The sequence below is a fragment of the Grampus griseus genome (genome assembly GCF_964374135.1).
Source record: "Grampus griseus genome assembly, chromosome: 3".
In the NCBI taxonomy this organism is placed as follows: Eukaryota; Metazoa; Chordata; class Mammalia; order Artiodactyla; family Delphinidae; genus Grampus; species Grampus griseus.
In genome coordinates this window covers 125,712,301-125,723,294 of record NC_139019.1, presented here as the reverse complement: position 1 = coordinate 125,723,294, position 10,994 = coordinate 125,712,301, and the positions used below count along the sequence as shown (strand labels likewise).

Below are 10,994 nucleotides of genomic sequence, written 5' to 3'. Positions count from 1 at the left end.
GACATGTATACACTAATAGGTATAAAACAGATAACTAATAAGAAACTGTTCTATAAAAAAATAAATAAAATTCCAAAAAAATTAACACAAAGTCCTGGGTATTATCTAATACCCAGTTCATATTCAAAGTGTTTCATTTGATTCAAAGATGTCTTTTTAATAGCTGGCTTATCCGAAAGCCCTGATCTATCTATTATCGTTGGGGCGCTCTTGTATTTTAAATGTATCATGCATCTCCCCGCACCTTGCCCAATTAAAGACTGCCAAACATTTCACAGCTACTGGGGTTGGGGGGTGTTAAATAGTTGAGAGACCATCAGTGAACCGGGAGTGGCGAGCATAGTAGAGGGATTTGGGGAAGGATTCATGAAGGACAGGGCTTTGGATCAGAAGGCCTGTGGGAGATGTGTTCCCTCCCCACAGGAGGTTCAGGGCCAAGGAGCTGCACAGAAGCCCCCTATGGGATTTGATCCTCCAGCGTTTCCTGGGAGCCCCCTAAATGTTCAGGGACATGTGGCCCCCAGAAGTTGGGCAGAATCAGGGTCTTATCTATTTAAGCTGTCCGTCCCTTGGGTCACCACCTTGGCTAGGGCAGGTCAGCATCATCTCAGGGCTAGACAGATGTGTCAGGATCAGGACACAATTTACAGGGCCCAATGCAAAATGACAACGTGAGATCCCTTCAAAAATTATTATAAATTTCAAGATGGCAACCGGTAGAGCATTCAACCAAGCATGGGGCCCTTCTAAACACTGGGCCCTGTGTGACTGCACAGCTGACTCACCCATGAAGCTGGTCTTGGTCAGAATCTTGTTCTTCTGCAGCTCTGACAGCTACTATAGCAGAGTGAGGGACATTTTGCCCAGGGTGCCCCTTCCTGCTTGGAGGAACTCTTTTCATTGCACAGATGGAAGCAGTAAGACCCCGAAAGGAAAGGGGTTATATCCGAGTTTATGCAGCAAAATGAAGGTTGTTCATGGGAGGAGGGAAAGAGGGCTGCCTGGGTTGTGGCTGACGTGGATGAGCTCATGACTGCCTTAGCAGGGAAGGTCAGGAAGTGGATGTGTTGGTGAAAGTTTGCTCAGCAAGTCCTCTGGAGTGCTGGGCTCTGCCCAGGACCCAATTTTTCAAGGGGTCAGTGAGAAACTGGGAAGTATACAGAGAAGGGAGGAGAGACCCAAGAGAACTGGGCTCTACTCTCTGAGTTGATGTAACCAGGACTGCTCAGAATGGAGGAAGAAAGGACCTGGAGAGTGACTTGAAGGTCTGAGTTTGGGGCAGGGGACAGGGCAGACCTAAGACCTGAGAGAGAAAGCTGCAGGCACAGAAATGGATTTCAACCCACCCATAGTGAAGTGCTCTCTAGAGGGCGGTCGTGAAAGAGAGAGTGAGCTCACCATCACAGAAGGTATGCAGGTGACTGCTGGAGGTCCCCAGTCAGGGATGCTGCTGAAAGGATGCCTATCCCAGGGAGTGAGAAAGTTGGGGCCCTCTAGGTGCCCCCTGATTCCAAGAATATGCTACATCAGACCTAGATGGAAGGCTTAAAGTTTGGGACTAGGTATAGGAATTCATTTGTTCATGTGTTCATATGTTTGACAAACGTGTATTAACATTCCTCCTTTGTGCTGACCCTGTGTCAGGTACTGAGCGAGGCTCTGCACTTGGGGTGCTTACAGAAGGGGAAGGGGGAGAAGCAGGTACGAATCAAATGATCACAAATGGGGCAAAATTACATCTCGGTGAGGGCCAGGAATCCGGAGAGTTTTCCCAAAGGGAGGAGACATGGGAGTCTTGCAAGAGGAAGTGACATATGAATCAAGGCCCTGGGGAGCAAGGAGGGACACTGTGGGCAGAGGGACAGTGTGAACAGAGGGGTTGAGGCTGGAGGGGACACGTGGTCCTCCAGAACTGAAAGACCAATTTGGAGTTTAGTGATGGGGGGCGCACAAGACGGGGCAGGAGAGGAGTGTGGAGAGAGACAGAGCAAGGCCTGGCAGGACAGACCTGATGAGGGGTATGGGAGGTTGTTATCAAGGGTTTTGCGTGGTGGGAAGGGGGCTGTGGCTGGTGTGTGGAGGATGAGCCAGAGGAGAGGTGGGAAGCCTGAAAGCTGCAAGGAAGCTGGGCAGGGGTCCAGGAGTGATGAAGACAGTGTCCAGAGCTTGGGTGGTGGCTGAGGGATGGGGGACTTTCCAGGCAAAGCAGGGACTATTTCCCTAGCCAGGGAGAGAGCAGAGTTAGGGAGGCCTAAGGCCTGGGGGCCCATCCCAGCTGCTCCATGGTACCCTCAGTGCTGTCCTCTCCCAGGGTGGAGGCAGGAGGTGCCTGCCTCTCCACAGACACCTCCTGGGGCCGGCCTCCACCCACCCCCACCCCACCTTGGCCCTGCTCTTTCCTGAGCCTTGGGTACTGGGAAAGGTGGGACAAACTGGCCCCATTTGCTGGATGAGGAAAGGAAGCAGGAAGCACAGAGAGGTCTAGGTGCCTGGCCAAGGTCACAGAGGCACAGAGCTGGGCACAGAAGCTAGGTGTCCTGACCCCACTGGCCTTTCTTGCTGCCCCGCCAGAGCGCCCAAGGGGTCCTCAGCCAGCCCTGCTGATCCTCCAAACGGCACGCCTGGTCCATGTAGTGTAGGAGTGCAAGGCTATCATACATTTCGTAGCATCCTGATCATACGAGACCCTCAGAGAGTCAACCCACTCATTTTACAGGTAGGGAAACTGAGGGCCAGAAGCCTCAAGAAAGAAAGGATTTTTTTCCAAGTTCCCACAGCAGGTCAGTTCTGTACTGGAATCAGACCCAGGTCTTCTGATGCCCAGTTCAGCGCCCTTTCACTGCATCACTCTGAGATTGCAGGGTTTGCCCTTTTACCTGTGCTGAAATAATAACAAGAGCACCATTATTTATTGAGCATTTACTAAGTGCCAGGCATCATGCCAAGTTGTTTGCATGTGTTAATCTCATTTCATCCTCAGCCAGGTGAGGTCGGGTCATTGTTATCCCTGTTTTGCAGGTGAAGCTGCTAGAGCTCAGAGAAGTGAAGTTACCTGCCTGAGGCCACACAGCAGGTGAGTGGCCTGTATGGAAGTTTTTCTTTCCACTCCAGCTGAGCCACCTGGAAGGATAGTGAGCCTGGATGTGCCTCTCCCCTCACCCCAGGGTTTTTCTTAAACACATACCTGATTCCTCTTCCTCCTTTAGCTTCCTCATGCAAAAGAGCCTCAGCTCCCCCCTCACCCTCACCCTTGGATGGACCCCTCAGTCAGAGACCTGAACTACCCCTCATGTGACACCTCTGAGGACACTGTAACCTTGTTTAAAACTTTCAAGCTAGGCGTCTGAAATCGCAGGTCTTCCCCCACCTTGGCCTCTGACTCGCCATGTGACCTTGAGTCCTTGCCTCCCTGGGCCTCAGTGTCCCCAGGTGCCCACTGGGGACTTGTTGCTTTGGACAGCCGTCCAGCTGTGGCGCTGTGACCAAGTGTGGGTGGAGAAGCCCTTCCTCGACCGTGTCGCAGCCTCTTCCTCTCTGACAGCCCCTTATCTCTGGGAGCGGCCGTTTATTGGAGCCCTCCTTCCCTCTGGCTCCCCGGGTGGGCCCCTCTTCCCTCTGGAAGTCCTCCCTCTGGGCTGCTCTCACACACCCAACCAGGGCCTTCTGGGGTGGGGCTCAGAGACGATGGCCTCATAAAGATCTTGGTGATAACTTGGTTTTTAAATCAGGTTTATGGCCCTGAAAGAAAGAGGCTCTGGGCTTAGCTTCCTGTTGGAAGTGATTTGCTTAAGAGAAGCTGGTGGGCACCACGGCCAGCATTAGGCTTACCTAGACTGCCCCCCCCCCCATTCCCAGCCAAGCTTCGACCTCACTCTGTGACCTTAGGCAAGGAACTCTCCCTCTCTGAGCTGTTCCTGAGGTGGAAGTGAGGATGGTGATCTCTGCCCACCTTCAGGGGGCAGCTGTGAGGCTCATGGGTGGGTGCTGGAGCTGCTGGGAGCCCCTCCCCCCTCCCCTCTCCCCTCCCATTACGGTCCTCTCCTCCTCCTGCCCCCTTCAGAGGCTGGGGCGCCACCTGCTGTCCCTTTGAGGTACTACTGGAAGGCTCACTGGCTGCCTAGTCTCAATCTTGACGCAAGATGTGCTGATTCCCCTCCCCCTCCCAGTGGAGAAACAGAGGCGTGGCCTGGGGGGGCAGTCCCTCAGTACACAGCCACTTAGGGAGCGGAAAGGACGCTAGAGCCAGAGACCCAGGGGCAGAATGTGCACATCTGAAGGAGCACTGTGTCTGACCCATTGTCCAGAGGAGATACAGAGGCCAGGACAGGAAGGTCACACTGTGAGTCAGTGGTCAAGCATGGCCCAGAAATCCCAACTCCCAGTTGAACGCATTCCCGCAGCCTCTGGGATGGAGAGAGTCAGGGTGGGGGCGGTCAGCCCACAGTCGACTACCGTAGCCTCCCTACTAGCCCCCTGCCTTGCCTCGCCTCTTGCCCCTGTTAGCCAGTCCTCCACAGCGTACCACCATGATCTCATCGGTGCCCTGTTTAAAATCCCACACTGGCCCCTCCTGACCCTCAGGACAAAAGCCAGACTCCTGTCGGGCCCACAAGGCCCCTTACTGCCTCTCCAGCCTATTCCCCACCACGTCTCCTCTCTGTGCCTCAACCATTCTTTCCTTCCCGTTCAAACACACCAGGCTCTTTCCGGCCTCCAAGCTTTTGTGCATGCTGTTCCTTCTGTCCAGAACACTGTTCCTGCCCCTGCATTGTAGGTGGCCTCTTAACCTCAGATCTCAGTTGAAATATGTTTTCCCCAGAGGAGCCTTAATCTACCTAAACAAGAACCCCACCTACCCAGCCTGTTATTCTGACTCTTTTATCACATTTGTCACAATTTTTATATTAATTTGTGGTTTCCTTGGTGTTTGCTTATGAGCTCTATGAGGGCAGGGCACATGGCAGGTGTTCAGTTAACTTGAATTGCATGGATAAGCGGTGGGAGAAACAGAAGGGCCTGGGAGTCAGGGGCCCCATTCCAGACCCGCTGTGTGCCCTCAAGAGGGTTCTGGCCTTCTCTGAGGCCCAGTTTATCCAGTGAGGGGGAGATATGTGGCCTCTGAGGGCCCTGCTGTTCTGATGATCCTTGAGCCATCTGTGCACCAGAAGGACACACTCTTGTTCCCTGGGGCACTGAGACCAAGGCCAGCTGGAGGCTGGGGAGAGGCTGAGGCGGGCAGGGTCTTGAAGCCCTTGTTAGGCCTTGGTGGTGACAGCCTGGGCCAGCATAAGCGGTTCTAGGAATCTAGGTTGGGAATGTGGCCTGAAGCCGCCACCGGTCCCTCTGCCCCACCAGCCAGCCACTGTGCTGAGTGTCCAGGAGGGGAAAGGGCAGTTTCCACTGTGTGCCTCTTTTCACTCCCTCACCTGTAGGTACAGGGACCTACCAGCTCAGGGTGTGCAGGGAGGAAAGACACAGTGCTGGGGGTCAGGAGTCCTGCATTCCAGGCCCCTTCTGTCTCTGCTAACCTCAGGCGAGTTCTCTCTGCTCTCTGGGCCTCAGTTTCCATGCCTGTCGCTCTTAGGACTCCTCAGGCCCTGACATCCAAGATGACTGTGCCAATGCCTGCAACATGTGTGCTGCATCCTCACCCCAGGCCGGGGGAGCCTGGGGGGGGGGGGCGGCGCCGGGAGCGTGGGAGAGCCAGATGTGGTGGCTGCTGGTGCTGCCTGAGTGAGCACTGAGCTGGCCTACTGGGAATTCTCCCACTCAGGCGCCCTTTCCGGGCCCCCTCCCCCGCCCCACGGAGAGCTCTGGCTTCCGGCTCTAAGCAGCGTGGGTTGGGGGGCTGAGGAGGGGGTTCAGTTCAGCCCAGTTCCCTCCTTCAGAGAAGAACATGGGCCTGAGAGTCTAGACCGGAACCTGGGTGTCCGTCCTGGTCTCATATCACAGTCACTTTCCATCACTGGGCCTCAGGCCTCCTGACTGTACAAGCAGCGGTGGGACCAGCTTCCCTCCACCCCTGATGGTGGACTTCTGCGACAGCAGCTCCCAGCGACACCTGAGAATCAGGCACCTTCTGTGGAGCTTTCTCACTCTGCCCTAGTCCTGGAACAAAACACCTTCGGTGCAGGTGTTATTCAGGCCTTTCAACAGCCCCATTTTACAGCTCAAAACACTGAGGCTCTTTGAGCTCAGATCATGTAATTCGTCTAGGGTCACACAGCTAGGAAGTGGCAGAGTTGGATTGGAACTACCCATATCAGAGCCCAGGTTCTTAATCCCCGAGCATGACACTGTGCAGTGGGGAGGGGACGTGCTGAACCCCAAGGCCTGCGGCTCCTCTCTCCCTCTGTACCCCATTCCACTTCACCTCAGGCAGTGCTCCCCACGCTCCACGCTCCGCCCACCCACTCTCAACCTAGCCTCTCCCAAGACAGGATTGTCGGAGGCTGGACCAGGCTCCCAGCATCTGGGCAGGTGGGAGGCTGCTCGTGGCTCATCCTGTCTCCAGTGGGGCTGGGGGCCACGCTGACCACCCCGGCGTGACGGCACTGCACTGCCCACTGCCCACTCCTTCAGAGTACACGGGGGAAACTGAGGCCCAGAAAGCGGAGAGCTCAGCCTAGGGGTACACAGTGGTGGGCTGCAGCTGGAATGAGGGAGACACACTATTTCAAGAACACTTCAGGCACTGTACTTAGCCCTTGAGGCGTGCATTACAAATCACAGCAGTCTTTCGAGTCATTCCTTGAATTATCTTCATTTTTCAGAGGAGGAAACCGAGGCTGAGAAGTTTAAGTGCCTTGCCCGAGATCATGTAGCTTGGAACTGCAGAAGCCGGGATTTGAAACCAGCTCTGTCTCCGGCTCCAGAGCCTGCCCTGTCAATCATGACCCTTCTTCCTCAACTGTCCAGCCCTCAGTGAGTGCCCTGTGGTGTTCCATGTGGTTCTGCATCCCCCAACCCCATCTCAGCTATGAGGAGGCATAACAGTCCTGGTGCCTGCCAAGGGTTAATGGTGGTAGGGGCTAAGTGATTCCAGATGGGCCAACCGGATGCCTGGGCTGGCCGGAAACCGGCAGCCGCCAGCTTCCCAGGGGAGCCACCAGCGGCCGCCCCCTCCCCTCTGTGCTGCATCTCTGGCCCCCAGCTGTCCCCTTGCCCTGGGGTCCACCAGCCTCCTCTCCCTAGCTAGAGTCCAACTCTAAGACACTTGCAGACAAAGCATCCCAAGGGCCCTCCAGCACAGAGAGTCCACCCGTGTTATGAACAGATGGGGAAACTGAGGCTCAGCTAGGCCATGGTAACTACCCAAGGCCACACAAGAAGTGCACAGCTGGGTCTCCTGACTCCCAGACTATCTATTTTGGGTACTGGGAGTTGAAATGCCTCCTTGTTCTCCCCCATTGACCTGGTCCGAGAAGTTGGGCCAAGGCTTTAGAGGTGAATGGCCAAGGCAAATGCCTGGAGGGAAGTTGTAAAGACTGATGGAATCTTTGGGCAGGAAGGCCTGACCCTGTGGTCTTTGGAGTCCCCCGTATTCCCCTGTGACTCCATTGCCACCAAGCTGGACCAGGCCCCCTCTCTTGGGAGGCTCTCACGGCCCCCACCACATTGCCTGGAGCTCGTCTGAGAACCCTTCTCCCTCTGTGTGGTCCAGCCAGATGCTCTGCTGGGCAGTCCCCACTGGGACAAGACCAAGAAATGAGTGCAAGATAGGTTACCGTGGTTGGCATGAAATCCCAACCTCCTTCCACCCATGAACAGGAACCTGGGGTGAGGCCCAGGAGGAAAAGGGTGTAGACAGAGGGCAGGATGGAAGGAGCTCTGGGCAGAGTCAGGCTCTACCTGTGTGACCTGGAACACTTTTCTTCCCCTCTCTGGGACTCCGATTCCCTATGTGTACAGTAATGGCGGCAGGGTGACACAACCCAACTCTATGTCCTTTTAAAATGATGCCCTTGGTCAGGAGTCTGTGACTAGAGACACGTTCTGATCCGAGGAAATGACGGTTGAAGAAGTGAGGGGGTGAGAAGCCCAGGGGCTCCCAGAGGAACCTTGGCAGACCTTAGTGCAGAGGATGGAAACGGAACGCAACAGGCACTCGAAAATGAATGAGAGATGGGGAAGGGATAACCCAAGAAGAAGGTGGGACAGGAGGGCCGGTTGACACTGCAGTGTGGGTCTTCCGCTGGGGTCAGATCACCTGTATCTGTTCCACCACGTGACTCATGAGGCCTGGTTCTGCTTTAGCTCTGCCATAGCTGTGTGAGTTTGCGAAGCTCATCTCACTCCTCTGGGCTTCGGTTCCTTGTCTATACGGTGAGGAAATAATTCTTGGTAGTCCAGGGATTTTGAGATGGTGGAGGAAGATGTCTGGAAGTCTGAAGTTTGCTGGATGGCTTTGGGCATGTCTCTTTCTCTCTCTGTGCTAATTCACCCCTGGACCTTGATTTCTTCTTACGAGAAGTGACTGATAACCTCAGAAGGGCTTTCTCTCTCTTCCAAGTCACCTTTTCTCAGAAGCCCTTTCTGATTCCCTTAAGCCTCTGCGAGTGCCCCTCTGAATGCACTCTCAGCCCCCCTGCCCTCCCTGGGCACTGTCTCTCCCACTAGCCTAGGTACCCTGAGGTCAGGGACTGTAACTTACCACTGCATCCCAACACCCAGCACAGCGTCTGGCACGTAGTAGGTGCTCAACAAGCTTGTTTAAGGAATGAATGTCGATGGAATCAACCGGATAGGTTATCAGAGCTCCTTTTACAGATGGGAAAGCTAAGGCACAGAGAAGGGACCCAGCCCCAGGTGCCACGGCAAGGGGAGTCTGCCACCCGAGACAGGCATCAGGTGAGTGGGGCCAGGCCACTCTTTAATAAAAGTGACTCAGCGGCTGGCTGGCGTGGGCTGCGGAATTTCTAAACATCTCCTCACATCCTGAGTGAGCAGGCTACGGGAGGGAGCAAGCAGAGGGAAAAGAGGAAGAAAAACAAGAAACTTGGGGGAAAAGAAAGAGGGAGGGGGAACTAAAATTGAAAACAGACGCACGCGTCCACCCTCCCCGCCCCCAGCCCCCTTCTCCCAGCTGAGCCAATCAGAGGCCGCCCTGCAGCCTTTCCCCCAAAGTAGGGGGGGCAGGGAAGCCCACGGTGGTGTGAGCTCCTGGGGCTGCCAGCAGCCCGCAGTCCCTGCCCGCCCAGTCTGGAGCCGGAGAGAAGGAGGGACTAGGAGAGCGCCCGGGCCCCTCTGACCAGCGGCACCCGGCAGCAGCCTGTGCCGAACGATACAGACAGACAGATCCAGGGCGGCCCCTCCTGGCAGCCCTGCTCCTCCAGAGGGATGCTTTGGGAGTGAGGCCACTCCTCACCCCCGTAGCCCCTCACTCCCGCCATTCTCCTGAGGCTCTGGGAGCCTGCAAAGGTCCTCACTGCCCTCCTACCCTGCTGCTGCCCAATTTCAGGTCCAGCAAAGTCTTTCTGATAACAGGAGAGGGTAGGCAGTGAGGAGGTCTTCCTGGAGGGGGTGACAGCCCAGAGCCTGGGACCTTGCCCACACTTCAGAAGGCATCAGCAGCAAGGTAAGTGCTGGGAAGAGGAGGGAACCCCAGCCCCTTGTCCTGTCCCCTTGTCCCAGACTGCGCCTTCTTGGGTAGGTCAAAAAATGGAAAATATTTTTAACCAAACCAGATGGGAGGAGGCCAGGAGGCTGTTGGCGACATCAGGGCTGGAGGAGCCAGCTCTCTCCTGCTCAGGCTGCTTCTGGGGTCGGTGCCCCCTGCCCGCATCAAACAAATCTCAGAGGTTTCTGGGTGCCAAGCAGGGGGGCGGGGGTGTCCTCCAAAGCAAAGCACCGCCTGTGGGGGGGTGGCGGGGAGAGCTGGGAGGGGTGTGAGAGGGGAATTGAGAGATGGCCAGCAGGGTACATGGCAAGAGGACCTAGCAGGGAACGGGGACCTCAGATCCACTGCCTCTGTCCCTGGGCCCAAGCCTTGTCCCTAAGAATCTGTCTGGCTCTAAGCCAGTCGGCCGCCAGGCAACCTCTCAGGATTTAAATGGATTTGCAAATTTTCCAGATTCCTAAGATGTCCTTCCAAACCCCCAGCGGCTGGGAAAGTGCGAAGGCGAGGGGGCCATGGCAGGCCCTTCCTAACAGTCACAGTCGTGCAGCCTGGGCCGGGGGTTTGGGATCTAGCAGTCAGATCTGGGGGCCCCTCTGTGAAGAAGGGGGGTTGGCTGCTGGGCCCTTTCCTCTGGTCCCAGGCAGCTGCTCAGGCCTCCTCACTGTCTCCCTCCTTCTTAAATATGAATCTGATTCCTTCTGTGAGTCTCCCTGGTAGAAGGTGCCTATAGAAAGCCCAAACTCTTAATAGCGGCTGCTACTTACTGATGGACCCTTACTGCATGCCAGGACCATGTGGAGTGTGTTATAAGCATGATCTCATGTAACGCTCACCAGCAAATCCAGGGGCAGGGACTGATTTTATACCCAATTTACGAGTGAGGAAACTGAGGCTCACAGCAACCACAAAACTGTGCCACACTGCTCTGCTAGTAGGCGGCAGAGCTCAGGGAGATAGTAGCCTCCCTGCCCCATCACGCCAGACTTGGGCTTTGTGTTCCTGACGGTCAGATCCCAGAATTCCCGGAAGGAATCTTCAGGATCCTGCCAGTGGGCATGCCCTTCCTTACCACTTTCCCTTTTCCTTCAAGGACCCTCCCTATTCTACCCCCTCCAGGCAGCCTTCCCACGTTCTTCTAGTCTTCCAAGAGCTTACTACGCCCATCATCCTGGAGCCTTGTTGCTTGACCCTCTCTTTCTGTTCGTGTTCTGTTTACACATCAGAGATCGTTTGGGCCCCAGGCTTCCCCATCTAGTGTTCTGGCCCCAGTGTTCCCAGGAGGCCAGTGGGGCTGAGAAAATGTGGTTGTGAAGGGGAGGAGGGACTGACTGAAGACCTGGTGTTCCCAAGGGTGAGCCCAGAACCCAGGCCTCTT

At 55.5% G+C, this 10,994-nt stretch overlaps 1 protein-coding gene across 1 annotated transcript in view; it reads left to right on the top strand.

Annotated features, from left to right (window-relative positions):
* Positions 1-9,223: 9,223 nt before the first annotated feature.
* Positions 9,224-10,994, top strand: part of PDGFRB (platelet derived growth factor receptor beta) — a gene marked incomplete at its 5' end in the record, with an annotated part of 38,459 nt that continues 36,688 nt past the window's right edge. Inside the window, one exon of the mRNA XM_082652392.1 lies at positions 9,224-9,577. The remainder of the gene's footprint in view (positions 9,578-10,994) is intronic.